The sequence below is a fragment of the Gossypium raimondii genome, chromosome 7 (assembly GCF_025698545.1).
Source record: "Gossypium raimondii isolate GPD5lz chromosome 7, ASM2569854v1, whole genome shotgun sequence".
Classification (NCBI taxonomy): domain Eukaryota; kingdom Viridiplantae; phylum Streptophyta; class Magnoliopsida; order Malvales; family Malvaceae; genus Gossypium; species Gossypium raimondii.
In genome coordinates this window covers 37,968,954-37,988,367 of record NC_068571.1, presented here as the reverse complement: position 1 = coordinate 37,988,367, position 19,414 = coordinate 37,968,954, and the positions used below count along the sequence as shown (strand labels likewise).

The 19,414-nt window shown below is 34.8% G+C and overlaps 1 long non-coding RNA gene across 1 annotated transcript; it reads left to right on the top strand.

Annotated features, from left to right (window-relative positions):
- The first annotated feature begins 419 nt into the window (after nucleotides 1-419).
- LOC105770803 (uncharacterized) lies at nucleotides 420-1,270 on the top strand. The gene is made up of 2 exons (XR_001126310.2): nucleotides 420-644; nucleotides 782-1,270. It is a non-coding gene; the product is annotated as an uncharacterized LOC105770803 (long non-coding RNA).
- Nucleotides 1,271-19,414: the final 18,144 nt, after the last annotated feature.

Here is a 19,414-nt window from a genome sequence, read left to right as displayed (position 1 = left end):
AGAGTGTGAACCACTTGTTGTATTTGTGAATAAAGATAGTATAATTACTCACTGAACTAGGTTTCGCAGATGTAAGAAAATCAAACTATGGAAACAAATCTTTGGTGTTATCTATTGTTTTGTTTGCACAGTTTTCGCAATGCCAAGCCATAGTAGTCACTACAATCTAGCACTTCCGCTGCAATTTTCATTTTAAACAAATAAGCAACTTAAGTTAGTAACATAAACAGTTTTCATTTTCTATTTTGTAAAAGTTGAAAAACATATTTGGTAAATAGAATTAAAAATTTGTTTTCAATAATGAAAACTTGAAAACCAGTTTGATAAATAAAATGTAGAAAATTTACATTTATATGTATTCGAGTTAGAGTAACAGATTCAATATTTCAAAAATAACGTTTATATGGGTTTGAATCAGTGGCAAGTTTTGAAGTTATTCATTCTGGGTTTTAAGCATTTTTAATCAACACATTATCCCACCTATTTTCCGTGTAAATTCTACCATACCCTCCTCTCCTACACATAATTAAGTAGCAATAAAAGAAAATGGATCCCCATCTCTGCCCTTGAAAATCATTGCATATATAATGGCCTAAAGCCCTCCCAATCTCAATCTACAGGAGAAACCATCCTTTTCCAAATTGGTAATTCAAGTCCTCTTTTAATTTTATATATAAGTTGGTTCAGTTTAATTTTCTCTCAATTTGTTTTCATGCGAGTGTTTAATCAATTTCTTAGCTGATTTTTTTTTAATTGTGTACGTGATCATGTGATTATGAAGCAGGATATAGTTAACAAGAATGAGTGGAAGAGAAAACAGTCCAAAGCTTGAGTTGAAGCTGAATCTATTATCACCACCTACAGCTAGGCCTAATAACCAAGTAAATGGGTCGCCAAACACATCGGAGATGTCACTCGAAAGTTCATGCGTGTCTTCGGAGACTGACGACTCATCGATGATGATGATGCAACGCCGTAGCAGTGAGGAAGAAACTCCGATGGTGTTGGTAGGATGTCCTCGGTGCCTCATGTACGTTATGTTAGCGCAAGTGAATCTCAAGTGCCCCAAATGTAAAACCACCGTCTTCCTTGATTTTCTTAACCATTATAACACCAAAATGCCATCCAACTGAATCTATCCAACAACATCTATCATTCTCCTTGCTTGCTTGTTGGAAGTTTTGTGTTATTTTGTTCCATTTCATATACTCATCAAGATGTCTGGTTGCTCAATGTTTGAAAAAAAATAAAGAGTGTTGTAATTGTTTAATTAGGTTTCTCTTCCATTTTGCCCTTCTTTGTTAAGGGAAGATTTAGCTTTCTCTCTTTTCTTCAAATAAATGAATAATTAAAACAATTAAGTTCATGTAGTGCAAATTAAGCAAGATCAATAACAATTAACTCTTGAGAAATATGAGATCTAAAACGGCATAAATGACGTGATAAACCCATCATCAATCATCCAACTAAAATATTAGTAAGTGGAATCAACATTATTTTCCCTATTAAGTCATTTCCAATGAGTACGATTGTAAGTCTAGAAACCAATGATATGATTCAAGTCGTTATCAACTGAGGGTTGGGCATATACTATATATAGATAGCAAAGCCGATGCATGCACCCGACTGTCACTAGGGGTAGTTGAACTAATTTTATGTAATATATTGAATGCCATTTCAACCTTAATCAACTTTCCACAACCAACTTGCAATTGACTGGTCTTGTCTTTTAAACTTAGGCTTAGGCATTAGGCTTTACTCGGTGAAAAGATTGAAATTTAGAGGAGGACGATAGTGAATAAAATTATATATTATTTAATTTTTTTTAAAAATAAATCCATTAACATTCATTTTTAGATTATGTGCCATCATTTAGTGTACTAACACTACATAAACTTATATATTATTAGTGGGACAGAGCCATGTAAGTTGGATTGCGAGGCCAATTTTAAAAAAATTAAAATTAAAACGTTTATTATTAGTCATGGATAAACCAATATATTTAGTTAAATGTAAAATTATTACAAAACTATTAAAGCAGTAAGGAAAATGTATATCAAATAAATTTGAATCATGTGTATCTTTTTCTATAATTGTCTCGACGCTTTTTCATATGTTAAAATCGTTGAATTATTTTCTCCTTGTTAATGTTGTTAAAAATATGTTTCTCAATATATGTAATCAAACAATTATTCATCCATTAATTTTCACTACAAAAGATACTCTATCCAACACTTGTAGCAATTATCAAAATCAACGCAAACCAACATTTAGAACAAACAAATTTAAGCCTTTATTTTAGAAAAAAACTCTACCTCACTATTAGACTTTTTTAAAAAAAGATATTTTTTCATTACTGTTGAACATTTAGAAAAAAATAAATCTAAACTTTAAACACAAAAGTTTTCACGAAGCCAACATACAATAAGTAATTTTCTTTCACAAAAATAAAAATGTTAGAGTTGTGACTCAAATTCTTATTAAAATAAAATGCAAACGGCAAGATAGGGGGATCCACGAGGGTGAAGGCCGAGGGTTTACTTCTTCTGTTTGATATTGATTTGAATAAGGTGTTTCAACCTTACTGCATTACTTATATTAGATGTTGATTAAAATAAGGTTTTCTAAACCTATAAATAGATGCAGTCTATACTCCTTGTAATCATTCGAATTTGACATAATGAAATTTTCTTCTCCTCTACCCGTGGTTTTTTTTCCCAGGTTTCCACGTAAAATCTATGTGTTCTATTTTTTTTTCTCTCTTTTCTTGCCATTATCAACATTCTATGTTTTACATAAAATCACTTAAATGACTTTTAATTTTATAAGAATGCAATATGTCAATTTTCAAACACAATATTTACTAGAATCACACTAGCAACAATTATTTTATATTAAAATGTTAAATTTCTAATTAATATTGTAACGCCCCAAAATTTTGAGGATTTAATTGTGAGAATTTGTATTAATTAAATTTATGTATCTGTGGTTCTGTGTTCTGCTATTGTGTTTAAGGTTTGGAGTTCAAGTTGTATCATTAAAAGTTTTATCCTTTTAGAACTACCCTTATCCATACATTACATAGTTAAGTGTAATTCTATACGATTCTATGTCAAGAATGAGCCTACTGGTTCACTGGTTAAGTATCTATCTGTATTTTGTCTGGCCTGAGTTCGAATGATGCGTTAAGGAAATTTTTGCTTGTTGTCGGAAGTACGTTGGTGGTTAAGACAAAAGCATCATTTTTTTTAATGTTCTGTACTCTTTCTTCTTCTTTCCCTTTTTCTTTCTTTTTTTTTTACTCCTTTGATTTCTCCTTTTCAATTATGTTCAACAAGTGAATATCAGAATTAGTGAGACCCCTAAGTTGTTGGAAGATTTTTGTGTAAGTTCTGTCAGAATCCTTAAACCTCTGGGAAGTTTCGTTAGTTTTCTGTTGTGTTGCTAAATCGAAAATTCTCTTATTGTTTACATAAGCTCTCTGATAATTGGTCATTTTGTTTTCCTTAGGCGTGAGTACAGAGGGAGGTGATCCTTCGCGTATTGTGCCGATTTAGTACTATTGAACTGTCGGTAAGTGTTCATCGTCGAAAGTTTAACGTCGAGGTTTCGACACTTTTTCTTGAGTGTTAATGTATGCGTTGATTCATTTTTATAGTCGTGTGATTGGTTGTTGAATGGTTAGATTAGGTTCTGGGTTCGTGTTGTTACTACTTCAAAATCTCTTTAGGTGGGTGCCGAAAATTTTATTTTTTGTGAATTTCAGTCGTCGGAAAACATAGCTGTAGACACCACATGGCCAGGCACATGGGCGTGTGCCCAGGCCATGTAAGCCACATGGCCGTGTACCAGGTCGTATGGGTGGCCGTGTAACTCACTGTTTGTGATTTAGGACCACACAGCCAGGGACACAGGCGTGTGTTTAGGCCGTGTAACTTACTGTTTATGCTTTAGAACTACATGGACAGAGGACATAGGCATGTGCCTAGGCCGTGTTAGCCACACGGGCAAAGACATGGGCTTGTGTCCAGGCCGTGTGGCATATAAATAGGGCCTGAAACCTATTTTTGAGGCTGTGAGTGTTGCCCAAAACTGATATTAACTTCCTTAATGTATGAATGATTTGATTTTGATTATACGAGAACTCTCTAATACTCTGTGACTAATGTATGAATAACATAATTGTATGTGTACTGTTATATTTATTCTGATATTGAACTGTATTATCTACTTGTGAAACAATTTAGAATGATCGAATACATATTGTGGATATTTGTACTCTGCATTTGCATGGGTTGTGATGTTGTGAAGAATGAAGTAATCTACTTTGAATTGGTGGCTAAGCCACAATGCGTATAAATCTGATTCTGGTACTTTGTCGCATTTCAATCTAGCAGCTAAGCTGCGTCTCTGTAAATGTGTCAGGCAGACACGTTATGGTGTGCAGGGTTGGTTGGGCATTGAACGCCCTTAACAATGTGTTGGGATGGCCGAAGACGGTGTGTAGCTGATAGGGGTAGGAATATTGCATATGAATCATATATGTTCTATATATGAAATTGAAATTGCTTTTGTATATGTAACTAATTTGTTTTGAATCTGAACTAGAATTACTTCTGATGGTTGTTGATTCCACCAATATAATCCTACACCTAATTTGTAAATTTAAGCAGTATAGGGAGTAGGGTCGATCCCTCAGAGACTGGGTTTACTGAAAATTATTTCTCTCTCAACCAGAATTATGTTTGGGCAGTTGTCGTGCCCAAGAAGTTTAGGAGGATAAAATATGAAACCTGAAATAACAGAGTAAAAAGTAAAAGTTGAAGACAATTAAATAAAAAAACAGTTAAGTAAATTTGAAGAAAAATCAATCAAATTTAGCTCAGCTTCAGGCACGGGTTTTTTCGTCTTTGAACCGATCCTCGAAATTAGATGAACTCCTCTTTTCCAATAAGTTAGTTAAAGCTACCAAGGACGCCTCGGACACCAACTCTTCCTTGTATAAATTAGTTATGGAACGTCCTATAACTAACCATTGCTGATCGAACAACCTACGAAACGTTCGTGATTTAAAACTCCGGCAGCTTTACATTCTAGAAGAGCCTAGCTCGAACCAATACCCTCAATCGCGTAGGACATTTAAATCCAGTTACTATTTCCCTTGACGGAACCAAACAGCAATCCCCACTTGGCACACCAATGTATTCACGAAAAATCGATTAGACAATCGATCCTTTTTGAATTCCAACTGTACGTCTAACCACACTAATTCAAATGACGTCCTTTTTTATTTAGTGTTGATTTGACTTTGTGAGTTGACGAAGTCATACTCTTAATTTGGAGAAATAATAAATACTGAAAATTAGGAGTTTAATTACTCGGGTTCATAACTCACGAGTCTTTGACGAAGTTAACACCGGCCTAAAGCTGAAATAGGTTTAGTTGACTAAATTTTGGGGCATGTTGGAGTTGGGCATATCTGGAGAGGGTTGGATAAATGAAATAAGGTTGAAATAGGTAAAAAGTGGGTGGCATGGTTTAAGTATGTGGCTAGAATTTTTAAATGGGTATGGAATGGTTTTAGTCTGTTGGGAATGAAAAAAGGGTTTGAAAAAGAAATTGTAAGTGGGAGGGTGTAGGTTGGTGAAACAGGGTTTGGCTTCCGGTGTAATATTTCCAAAGCTGGAAATTAATAAAATGAAAGTATAAGGAACCAATGACAGCAAATAATTTTGTGAGGAGGAAGGAAAGATTATATTCAAAAAGATGAAAGCTTGATTATGAAATGAAAAAAAATACCACCTATTTATACTAGTGGCTTTGAGCCAACTTTCCTAATTTAAAGCCACTATACATAAAAAGTGCAAAAAATTAGGGAAAAATATTCACATGATCAAAATAAATCCCTATATAATCTCTTACTAAGTCAATCAGAAAATTTTAGCCAATTACATTTTTTAAAATTCTATTTCGACCCACCTTCTTTTCTTCTTCTTTCAATCCAGTCCAATCGTTTCCTTTTTCTTCTATTTAGCCCCAAATTGCACCCATGTATAAAATTCAATATAAACATGGAAAAAATAGTGGTGCATTCTCATAAATTGACCAATTTAATTACACAAAATAGGTAATTTCAGCATTTAATCAAATCCCCCTACTTAGCTCATGCTAGTCCTCGAGCATTTTGTATGTATCTGCAAAAGGAAAAAAATTCCCTTTATAATAGGATTTGACCCCCATGGTTTACACAAGTCAACAATTTAGTCCTTACATATTATCATCTCAAATAACCTAGCCTAGGAAATAAGAAAGACCTACCCCTCATTTTATTATTTTCATTTATTTTTGTACTTAGGACATTTTCGAATTTTTTTACGCGAGACATGATAACAACCCAAGCACCATGTTCCGGTTACTTGATTCAGATGTCTCTAAGTGGGTTATTTCGCCCTACTCGTGATAGCTTGTTAGCGGAGTAAGTGTAAAGAAATCGGATAGCCACACGAACATTTTTATACGAGATGTGATGACAACCCAAGCACCACATTCCGGTTACTCGGTCTGGTGTACAACCCCAATTTTCACTCTTAAACAACCCCAATTTTCACTCTTAACATTTGTATCAGAGGAGTATTATTATTATTTATTCTCTTTTTTTTCTCTGAATAGATTATTGAAAAGTTTATATGTAAAGAACTAAATAGTTAGATAGGACAAACCACAAGTGTACCATCCCAATTTATCAAGGGAATTATTTACCTTTCACGAGGAACATGCAAAAACAGCGACAACGGATAAGCAAAGTAGAACCAATTTATGTTCCCTTCCCCCTACTTATTTTACATTGTCCCAATGTAATTTGAATTAAATTAAAGGATAAAAAGTAAAAGTAAGTAGGGAAAGGAAAAAGAAACTCCCTGTGTATTTCAACGCCGTGAAGGGTTGCCTCGTAGGTGTGTGACTACGTCTGTCATTAAGGTGCGTAAAGAGGCGAGTCCTTCCTCAATTCGGGCCAATTGAGTTTCGACAAAAGTTGGAGGCTTCGTTCCGTGCTGGTGGCTTCGTCGAAACATTCTACGTGACCGATCCGTCCTCGTCCTTGGAGGGACAAAATAAAGAAGAAGGGGTATCGATTAGTAACCCCATAGAATCCAAGCAGTATGTATCTAAAGCGTCTGTTTTGTATGCCAAATTTAAATAACTAAAATTGATAGCTGATGGATTCAAATTGGAGGCCAAATACGTGATGTATGCATCGAAAATAAGTGGCCTATTTGACCGCAAAATATGGTGAAACTGAATAGAAAACCAATAACCTAAATTTACCTTTCTACCCGAATGCATGCACCATAGAAAGAATAATTCAGTCTTAGTTAAAGAGGCAAATGCATCATTGCGTCCGAAAAAATTGAAAGTAAGGAATCTATGTATATATCTAAATGTAGGACTGTGAATTCTTATGTCTTTACAGTGTTTTGGATCATACGAAATCTATCTCATTTCAGTTAACAATGCCAAAGCTTCATTAGTATCAAAGTCGAGTGGTATGTCGAGATATGATTCATAATAGTCATCAATTACTAAATAGTCCTCACTAACGAACCCCAAAGCAACATTAAACTCAGAAATTGACAGATTATAATGCACACCGAGCAAGCGAAAACAGAATGCGTGAGGGGTGTCCACGATGTTAGCAGAGCGGTTGAAGTGAAATGTAGAATAAAATTCAAAAACCAACTCATAATATGCAGGTTCATCAATGGCAGCAAAATCAGTCCATCCAATAACATCAAAATATTGATTAACAGATTCTTCAATGTCTAAACAGTATAATGAGAATGGGTGTACGTGCTTATAGATTGGATGTAACACCCCTTACCCGTATCCGACACTGGAATAGGGTATGAGGCATTACTAGAACACATACACTTGCGAACGTATTTAACCGAGTTATAAAATTTTATCTAAATTAAAACTTTCAAAATTATTAACATGTTTTTATAACTCTTCACAATATATCCTCAAAACATTATAATCATAATAAAATTGGGCCTACGAGACCCGATACATACTCATGCAATTCAATGCTTCGTTTCCATTTCATTCAATTCGCAATTTCTCATGCTCACAATTTAAATCATATCACTAGCAATTTCCATTTAATTCACGTACAATTCAATGTCACTAAGTTTAACACTAATACGTATTTACCATTTAACTCAACGTTTATCGATTATACCATTCATTAACACATTTATGAAATTCTCAATTTTGCAATGAAAATATCACTTTAGCTTAAATAACAACATCATCCTGGTATAAATACACAACCACTTATCCATTTGCTTTCATTCTTTTGGGCCCATTTGTCACTTACCATCCTTGATCAAAATTAAGGAACGGTTACGGAAAATTGAGTACTTCACTTTCACTTTGCCATAGTATAACTATGGTCTTACGTATGATCACTTATCACTTGTCCTTGATCAGATAAGTGTAGCTAGGCTACCACTTATCACTTTTTCACTTGATCAGATAAGTGTAGCTAAGGCTACCACTTATCACTTTTTCACTTGATCAGATAAGTGTAGCTAAAGCTACCACTTATCACTTTGTCACTTGATCAGATAAGTATAACACTTATCACTTTTTCACTTGATCAGATAAGTATAGCACTTATCACTTTTTCACTTGATCAGATAAGTATAGCACTTATCACTTTTCACATTTGATCGGATAAGTGTAGCTAAAGCTACCACTTATCACTTTATCTCTTGATCGAAGTACTCAAATCCGCTGCCCGCTTAATTTGATCATTTATTCGATTTTCGCATTTTATTTTACTCTCATTTCAACACTAAATACATTTCATCATACATTATATATTTCATGAAATTAACACTTAATCATTAAATTTCAGCCATATGAACTTATTATTTCATCATCTTTCCACACTCGTTTTCTATGCACATCACATAAGATATAAACATATCATTCAGCCATAGTCGCAAGCTAGTGTATTTAAACATAACTCTTTTTGGGGCTAACCACATGATAAACCATTTCAATGCATAACTTATAAATTTAACATAGCATAATCTAGCCACTACTTGGCCAAAGCCTAAGCATATACACCAAATATGTCAGGCAAATACACATATAGCATAAGCATTATAAGCATGGATGAGCACAACACTTATTCATGTATCAGGCTTACCAACATGTGTTAATTCATAAACCATTCATGACATTATTTCATGCCAATCATATACCGAATATACCATACACACATACTATGAAACTTTATTTTCACACATGAGCTTAAACCATGACCAATAATGCACAAATATAAGCATCATTTCTATTTCATCATTTATCAATTATAATCAAGCATATGACTAATTATACACAAATAATTCATATATTTCTCAATTTTCCTCCTCCTCTCCATACCACATCCTTAATGTGTATAACACACTTAAACAACATTATTCATACTTTCACTATTTTCTTGTATGTAAAATTCAAGCTGTCCATCTGAGTAAGAGTCACTAAATTATTTTTATCTAGATTTACAGAGCTCCAAATTAAGATCCGTAAATTTTCACTGAAACTAGACTCACATATCTTCTTACCATAAAATTTTCATAATTTTTGGTTGAGCAAAATAATACAGTTTATTCTTTAAATTTTCCCCTGTTTCGTTGTCTGACAGTTCCGACCACTCTTCACTAAAAATTAATTATATCATTGTACAAAATTCGGATGATGTTTATGTTTGTTTCTTATAAAATAGACTCATTAAGGATTCTAACCATATAAATTATAACTCATAATAATTTTTTTACAATTTTTAATGATTTTACAAAATCAAAACAGGGGAACCCGAATTCATTCTGACCTTGTCTCACAAAATCTATTATATCTCATGATTTATAATTCCATTGCTTACACCGTTTCTTTTATAAGATACTAGACTCAATAAGATTTAATTTCATATTTTATTCACCCTCTAATTCAATTCCCACAATTTTTGGTGATTTTTCAAAGTTATACTACTGCTGCTGTCCAAAACTACTTTAGTGCAAAATGCTGATTTCCATTTTGCCCCAAATTTCACAGTTTATACAATTTGGTCCTTTCTCAATTAACCCCTAAATTAATCTAATTTTCTCAATTAATACTTTCCCTAGACATTATAAGTTGTATCCAAACTATTGAAATTCATAATTTCCACATATAACTCTATCTTCAAACTCTTTTACTATTAGGTCCCAAACATTCACTTTCTATTTAATTCTTTCAATAAAATCAGCATATGAACAATTTAAAGCTCTAATTCCATGCTAAATAATCATATACTTCCAGCATGTATTCATAGCAACTTTGAAATTCTTTCATAGAATCAAAAACTAATGAATTCAACAAGTGGGCCTAGTTGTAAAAGTCCCAAAAACACAAAAATTTCAAGAAATAATCAAGAATTGAACTTGCCTGCAGTACAAAATATGATGAACCAGCTTTAATAAACCCTTCTATGGTGTTTTAGCTGATGAGAATGCAGAAAAATGAAGAGAAATCTAGATAATTCCACTTTGGTCCTAATTTTATTAAGCAAATTTTGCAATATTCCAATTTTACCCTTAATTCTCCTGACTTTCTTGCTTATTTCATGCCTTTGCCGTCCAGCCCAAATAGACCTTGGGTCTATTTTCCTTTTAAGTCCTCTTCCTTTTATCATTTAAGCTATTTAATCATTTCCTATAATTTTGCATTTGTTACAATTTAGTCCTTTTTGTTCAATTAATTATCGGAACTTTAAAATTTCTTAACGAAACTTTACTACTAACTTTTTAACACTCCATAAATATTTATAAAAATATTTATGGCTTGGTTTAAAATCTCCGATGTCTCAATACCTCGTTTCCGATTCTAATTATTTTAATATTTATTTCTAGTGCACTATTCACTATTTAAATTTTTTTCCTAACTTCACATTTAACTTATACTCACTAAATTAATAATATTTTCTACTCATTTGTCAAATTTAGTGATCTCGAATCACCGTTCTGACACCTTTGAAAATTCAGGCCATTACATTTTTTCTCGTCAGATTTGTGGTCCCGAAACCACTGTTCCGACTAGAACCAAAATCGGGCTGTTACATTGGAAGAGGGCGATGTTGGATTTGTTCGAATGGTGCTTGGTGCGTCGAGTTTGTGAATGTTAGATTCCCGCAGAATCTGTTCTCCGGGGGCATGAATCATCTTCCTTGTCGAAATTGGTCACACTCACATGGGCGATAGTCAACGTCCTAATGGTCAAAGACTCAACTCCTGTCATTATCCATTTCATCTCTGCTATTTTCGGTATCGTCTGTCGTCAGAGTTGATAAACCGACCAACAGTGGCTGCTAGCAACCACGAGTTCATCTTTGCGTCGAATGTGATTCAACGACATTGCCTAGGGGCCGCAGAGTTCTTCTTAAAGGCCTCGGTTGTATTGGTTGCTGCGCATGTAAGTTCGATCAGGGGAAGGACGGTCTTGGTTGTCAGATGAGTTTGGTGGTTCGACTGGACTGTCTAGAGGATGGTAGTCTGAAATAGGGGGCTCATGGGATGGGTAGACAACGGCAATCAGATTTGGGCTTTAATTTCTCCTAGGATGACACGGTTGTTGCGGCGGAGAAGGAGGAGACTCGTCGGAGTCGATGGTTATAAAGGGTGGAGCAGAGAAGCGATTTTATCGTCGGTTTACCACGGAGAGTGGCTCCTGTGCTGCACGGTCACGTGTGTAGACCATGGTGGGGCGGTGGGGTTCTTTTGAAATAGAGGGGTGGTGGGTGATGGTTTTGAATATGAAAAGGGAATGAATTTAGTAAAAAGAAAATATGGTAATATTTGAAAAAAAGGGTTTTAGTTTATTTTGTTAATATGGCCGGTCAAATGGGGGTAGTGGGCTTGTGGTTTCTTAGGTAAAAAGATGGCTAGGATTTGATAGGTGAAAGCTTGAGATGTAATAGGTGAAAGCTTGGGTTTTTTTATTATTTTTTATTTTGTTTGAAAAGGGTGGATGGTTGGGAAGGGTTTATTGGGCTTAGGGTAATTTTTGTATTTTTTTTTTGGCTTGAATTGGGTAGGTTTGATGGTTTAAGGGTAGTTTGTAGTTAATGGGTTAGCTTGGATAATGTTTGGGTTAAATGGTAGGTAGGTAGATTGGGCATTGGCTGAAATTAGAGGAATTTGTGGGTTGACATGGGGGATTTAATTTTATCTTAGAAGGTTTACCTACAAAATAAAATAAAATAGAAGGAAAAAAATTAAAAATAAAATAAAATGTGTAATTTTTATATCTCGAATTTATAGCTTACCTAATGCTATGCTTAAATATTCAAGAAATAAATTATTAAAAACCAAGATTATGGGATTTAATAAAATAGTCATGATAAATGCACCAGGTAAGTTCCCAGGAAAGAGAGGTGAATCACAATGGACATTCTTAAGTACCAAGTCTTTCCTTAGACAGAACCGATCATCGACATGCATTTTCACTTTCTGTTTTACCTTCCAAAAATTTTATTTTCATAAAGGGAAAAATTTGGGTTGCCTCCCAATAGCGCTTTGTTTAACATCGTTAGCTCGACTACCTGTTATTCAAGTTTTGGGCTCCTCGAGAACAATCTCTTCAACTGTGTACGTTTGAAAATTCTCGTAAAAGGGTTTCAGTCGTTGACCATTCACCTTAAAGCATTTTCGGGTTTCTTTGTTTTGAATTTCCACTGCACCATTCGAGAATAAATTAGTAATAGTAAATGGACCTATCCATTTGGATCGAAGCTTACCAGCGAAAATTTTTAAGGTAGAGTCGTATAGGAGAACTTTTTTCCTAATTGAAAATTGATTCCTACTGATTGACTTATCATGAAACGCCTTCGTCTTTTTTTATAAACTCGAGCATTTTCATATGCATCATTTTTAATTTTCTCGAGTTATTGGATGTCCAACTTTCGAGACCTTCCTGCAGACTCCACCTCCATATTACACTACTTCACTGCCCAAAATGCCTTGTGCTCTAATTCAACCGAGAGATGACACTGTTTACCGAAAATGAGTCGATAAGGTGACATGCCTATTGAATTAAACAATCTATACTATCGATACTAGAAATATTTAATAGTGAGTTAGGATGACTCATAGCTTCGTAGAGTAAGTTAGGATGACACATAGCTTCATAAACATTGAATTTCACGATTTCGCCATCAAACTCCATTGTCAGTGTTCCACTTCGAACGTCAATTTTTGCGCTTGCGGTACTTAGGAACGACCTTCCAAGCAGAATGTCAAACGAATTAGTTGAGTTATCGTCCTTCATATTAATAATGTAGAAATCTGTAGGGAAAACTAATTCGTTAACTTTAACAAGGACGTCTTTAAGCAATTCTTCAGGATAGACGACTGACCTGTCCGCCAACTGGATTATTACTCCTGTCTCTTTTAAAGGACCCACGTTAATCAACTTATAAATAGAATAAGGCATAACATTAATGAAAGCCCCTAAATTACACATGGCTTTCTTAATGCCTACATTATCTATCTCTTAGGAAATAGCAAACATACATTGATCCTTGTATTTGGGCAGAACTTTCTTTTGCAGTACTACGGAGATATTTTCTCCTACATTTACTCTTTCGTTACCTATTAATCTCCTCTTGCTAGTACACAATTCCTTGAAGAATTTTTCATAGTGAGGGATTTGTTTGATAACGTCGAGCAAAAGGATATTTACCTCCACCTTCCTGAATGTTTTGAGGATTTCTTTTTCCTTCTTCTCTTTCTTATCCTTTGTAAGCCTCCTTGGAAAAGGAGGTGGCATCATGACTGGTTTCTGAATTTCTAATTCCAGTCTGGCTTTTGGATTAGAGATCTGTTTTTCCTGTTCCTTGTCTTGCCCATAACTCTTATCCAGAACTGTTTCCAAAACCTTTCTGCTACGAAGAGTTATTACACTTGCATTCTGCCGAGGATTTGACTTCGTCTGGGAAGGTAATTTACCTTGAGACTCCAAACGATTAACTGCCATCGAGAGTTTACTAACTTGATTTGTTAACTCTTGTATTGATGCGTCTTTCCTCTGTTAGTATTTTGCAGCATCGACAACAAGTCTTTCCATAACAGCTTCTAGAGATATGCTCAGCTTGGGTTGTTGTTGTGGCGGTTGAGGAGGTCTCGGTTGGTATGATGGATTTTATCGAGGATTAGCCCCGTAATTCAAGTTGGGATGATACTTCCACCCGAAATTATAGGTGTTGGAGAAAAGATCATAGCGTCTGTGCGGAGGTCCCGAAAAACTTCAGACAGCATCAACATGTGCCGTTGAATTGTCGTTAAGGATTGGGCACAAATCCGTCGGATGTTCAGACGTAATACGAATTCCACATAGTTGGGTCAGATTCTTCTTTTCTATAAGCAAAGATTGAACAATATTAATAAGCCTATCCAATTTATCTTCTAAGGATGAAACGTTTACCCCATTAACCCATCTTGTCGGTTCTGAATTCGGCCGATATTGTTGAGAATTTGCCGCCATGGTGGATATCAGTTCTCTTGCCCTTTGAGGAGTCATATTGACAAGCACCCCTCCACTAGCAGCGTCAATCATCTTCATTTCCATAGGGAGCACACCTTCGTAGAAATACTGAAGAAGTGATTGCTCGGTCAAACTGTGTTCAGGACAACTTGCACACAATTTTTTGTACCGCTTCCAATAGTCATAGAGCGATTCACTCTCCATTTGGCGAATTCCCACTATGTCTCTCCTAAGTTCAGCTACTCGCGATGCTAGGAAAAATCTGTTAAGAAATACACGAGATAAGTCATCCCACGTTATAATAGAACCGGGGGGTATGTAAAATAATCATTCTCTTGTTGTATCAACTAAAGAAAAAAGAAAGGCCCGAAGTTTAATTTCATCTTCGGTTACTCCCTGAGGTTTCATGCTTGAGCAAACCATGTGGAATTCTCTCAAGTGAATGTGTAGATTTTCGTTCTTCAAGCCTCGAAAAGTGGAAAAAGGGTAAATCAAGCCTGATTTCAACTCGAATGGGGTTTCTCTGGTTGGATAGTTGATGCATAACGATGTTTGCTCATTGGGAGTAGTGACTAGTTGACGAATGGTTTAGTTTTCCATCCTTTCTGGTTCATCAAGGTTTTCTTTTGCTTCTTTTATTTCAAAAATTGGTTCGGTCTCAAGTTCAAACACTTCGACTCGTTTCCCAGGTTGAATTGCCTCTGTACGAATTGCTTCGCTCAACTTCTCGACGTCAGATTCTAAGATCCTCTGTCCTAGCTCAACTTTTGTTTTACTTGCACGTTTAAGAGCTTCCGTCTCTTTTCATCGTGCTCGTGCTGATTTCTCGATCTCTGGGTCATATTCGAGATCTCCGAATGAAAATCTGGTCATGAAGATGATTTAAACAATTGTAAGTGTTGCCAGTCCCCGGCAACGGTGCCAAAACTGATGGTTGTCAATTCCACCAATATAATCCTACACCTAATTTGCAAATTTAAGCAGTATAGGGAGTAGGGTCAATCCCTCAGAGACTGGGTTTATAGAAAATTGTTTCTCTCTCCACCATATTTATATCTGGGCAGTTGTCGTGCCCAAAAAGTTCGGGGGGGATAAAATCTGAAACCTGAAATAACAAAGTAAAAAGTAAAAGTTGAAGATAATTAAATAAAAAAATAGTTAAGTAAATTTAAAGAAAAATCAATTAAATTTAGCTTAGCTTCAGGCACGAGTTTTTCTGTCTTTGAACTGATCCTCGAAATTAGATGAACTCATCTTTTACCAAGGATGCCTCGGACACCAACTCTTCCTTGTATAAATTAGTTATGGAATGTCCTATAACTAACATTTATCGATCGAACAACCTACAAAACATTTATGATTTAAAACTCCAATAGCTTTGCGTTCTAGAAGAGCCTAGCTCGAACCAATGCCCTCAACTGCGTGAGACATTTAAATTTGGTTACTACTTCCCTTGACGGAACCAAACAACAATCCCCACTTGGCACTCCAATGTGTTCACAGAAAACCGATTAGACAATCGATCCTTTCGAAATTCCAACTGTACGTCTAACCACATTAATTCAAATTACGTCCTTTTTTATTTAGTGTTAATTTGACTTTGTGAGTTGATGAAGTCATACTCTTAATTCGGAGAAATAATAAATACTAAAAATTAGGAGTTAAATTGCTCGGGTTCGTAACTCACGGGTCTTTAACGAAGTTAACACCGACCTAAAGCTGAAATGGGTTTAGTTAACTAAAGTTTGGGGCATGTTGGAGTTGGGCATATCTGGAGAGGGTTGGATAAATGAAATAAGGTTGAAATGGGTAAAAAGTGGGTGGCGTGGTTTAAGTATGTGGCTGGAATTTTAATTGGGTATGGAATGGTTTTAGTCTACTGGGAATAAAAAAGGGTTTGAAAAAAAGTGTAAGTGAGAGGGTGTAGGTTGGTGACGCAGGGTTTGGCTTCCGGTGCAATATTTCCAAAGCTAGAAATTAATAAAATGAAAGTATTAGGAACCAATGATAGCAACTAATTTTGTGAGGAGGAAGGAAATATTATATTCAAAAAGATGAAAGCTTGATTATGAAATGAACATAATACCACCTATTTATACTAGTGGCTTTGAGCTAACTTTTCTAATTTAAAGCCACTATACATAGAAAGTGCATAAAATCAGGGAAAAATATTCCCATGATCAAAATAAATCCCTACATAATCTCTTACTAAGTCAATCAGAAAATTTCAGCCAATTATATTTTTTTGAAATTCCATTTCGACCCGCTTCTTTGCTTCTTCCTTCAATCCAGTCTAATCGTTTCCTTTTTCTTCTATTTAGCCCCAAATTGCACCCCTGTATAAAATTCAATATAAACTTGGAAAAATTAGTGGTGCATTCTCATAAATTGACCAATTTAATTACACAAAATAGGTATTTTCAGCATTTAATCAAATCCCCCTACTTAGCTCATGCTAGTCCTCGAGCATTTTGTATGTATCTGCAAAAGGAAAAAAATTCTCCTATAATAGGACTTGATCCCCGTGGTTTGCACAATTCAACAATTTAGTCCTTACATAGTATCATTTCAAATAACCTAGCCTAAGAAATAAGAAAGACCTACCCCTCATTTTATTATTTTTCTTTATTTTTATACTTAGGACATTTTCAATTTTTTTATGCGAGACATGATGACAACCCAAGCACCATGTTCTGGTTACTCAATTCGGATGTCTCTAAGCGGGTTATTTCGCCCTACTCGTGATAGCTTGTTAGCAGAGTGAGTGCAAAGAAATCGGATAGCCACACGGACCTTTTTTATGCGAGATGTGATAACAACCCAAGCACCACATTCCGGTTACTCGGTCCGATGTACAACCCTAATTTTCACTCTTAACATTCGTATCAGAGGAGTATTATTATTTATTCTTCTCTTTTTTTTTTCTCTGAACAGGCTATTGAAAAGTTTATATGTAAAGAACTAAATAGTTAGATAGGTCAAACCACAAGTGTACCATCCCAATTTATCAAGGGAATTATTTACCTTTCACGAGAAACATGCAAAAATAGCGACAACGGATAAGCAAAGTAGAACCAATTTATGTTCCCTTCCCCCTACTTATTTTACATTGTCCCAATGTAATTTGAATTAAATTAATGGATAAAAAGTAAAAGTAAGTAGGGAAAAGAAAAAAGAAACTCCCTATGTATTTCAACATCGTGAAGGGTTGCCTCGTAGGTGTGTGAGTACGTCTGTCACTAAGGTGCATAAAGAGTCGAGTCCTTCCTCAATTCGAGCCAATCGAGTTTCGACAGAAGTTGGAGGCTCCGTTCCGTGCTAGTGTCTTCGTTGGAACACTTTATGTGACGGATCCGTCCTCGTACCTAGAAGGACAAAATAAAAAGAAGAAGGGGTACCGGCAAGTAACCCCATAGAATCCAAGCAGTATGTATCTAAAGCGTCTGTTTTGTATGCCAAATTTAAAGAACTAAAATTGATAGCTGATGGATTCAAATTGGAGGCCAAATGCGTGATGTATGCATCCAAAATGAGTGGCCTATTCGACCGCAAAATATGATGAAACTGGATAGCAAACCAATAACCTAAATTTACCTTTCTACCCGAATTCATGCACCATAGAAAGAATAATTCAGTCTTAGTTAAAGAGGCAGATGCATCATTACGTCCGGAAAAATTGAAAGCAAGGAATCTATGTATGTATCTAAGTGCAGGACTGTGAATTCCTATGTCTTTACAATGTTTCGGATCATACGAAATCTGTCTCATTTCAATTAACAATGCCAAAAGCTTCATTAGCACCCAAGTCGGGTGGTATGTCGAGATATGATTCGTAATAGTCATCAGTTGCTAAATAGTCCTCTCTAACGAACCCCAAAGCAACATTAAACTCAGAAATTGACAGATTATAATACACACCGAGCAAGCAAAAATAAACAGCGTGAGGTGTGTCCACGGTGTTAGCAGAGCTGTTGAAGTGAAATAGGTTAGGGGTGTTACATTGTTTCCTCATTTCTATTTACAGGTTGTCTTTGTATTATATGTGGACTAATTGTTTTTAATGTCACACTCAAAACTACTTCTCATGAATTCATTTATGTTTTCTTCCTTGATAACTTGTTATAATCATTTTGTAATATAAGACTGGTTGGAAATGTTAAACAGAATTTACGTATGTCGATAATCCGACTAATTGGTGTCAGTTATAAATATGTTTGAGAGTTGTTGGTAACTGAATATGAAAATGTTCAATTATGTATATTTGTATGCATAATACCATTTGCATTTGCATTTGTGATTGGGACATGGTTTTGAAGTGAAAGAAGTTTGTATTAGCTGTTCCACTGCATATTTATATTTTTAGCGGTATTTTCGCATTACTAAAAGTGGCATACGACCCCTTCATGGTGTGAATTAGTTGGACAGGTCCACCATAACCCAATAGTGGTTATTAGGTTTGATTAGGAAAAATTAAATTAGGGTATTAGGTTTTAAATTGTTTAGGGTTTTAGGGTTTGATTTTTTTTAATTGCTAAGTATTGTTCTGGGAAAAATAATTTTGACAAGATGGGTTCTGAAAAAATAAATTTGACATGATGTATTTTGAAAAAATTATTTTGATGAGATGGATTTTTTTTTGAAAAAACACTCTAAGTAGAATGCACAGCCAGTAATATATTTGTACAAAATATTCAAAAGAACTTCTATTTTATTAAATGAAACAATATAAAAATAATTTGTACAAAATTATTCAAAAGAACTTCTATTTTATTAAATAAAACAATATTAAAATAATTTTTACAAAAATATTGAAAAGAACTTCTATTTT